Below are 341 nucleotides of genomic sequence, written 5' to 3' on the forward strand. Positions count from 1 at the left end.
GTATGAGGGTATGTGGGTAAGAAGGTATGAGGGTATGTGAGTATGAGGGTATGTGAGTATGAGGGAATGAGGGTATGAAGGTATGTGGGTATGAGGGTATGGGGGTATGTAGGTATGGGAGAATGAGGGTATGAAGGTATGTGGGTATGGAGGTATGCGGGTATGAGAGTATGAGGGTATGGGAAAATGAGGGTATCGGGGATTAGGGAAAAAGGATGGGGTTATAAGGTCACGGGAGGATTGGGGCAAAACTATGGGGGTTAGGAGGATTAGGGAAAAAGACGGGGATATTAGGATAAGGGCAAAAGTTTTTCAGGTATTAGGGTAAGGATAAAGGATTT

Source organism: Penaeus monodon, chromosome 23, assembly GCF_015228065.2.
Source record: "Penaeus monodon isolate SGIC_2016 chromosome 23, NSTDA_Pmon_1, whole genome shotgun sequence".
Taxonomy (NCBI): Eukaryota; Metazoa; Arthropoda; class Malacostraca; order Decapoda; family Penaeidae; genus Penaeus; species Penaeus monodon.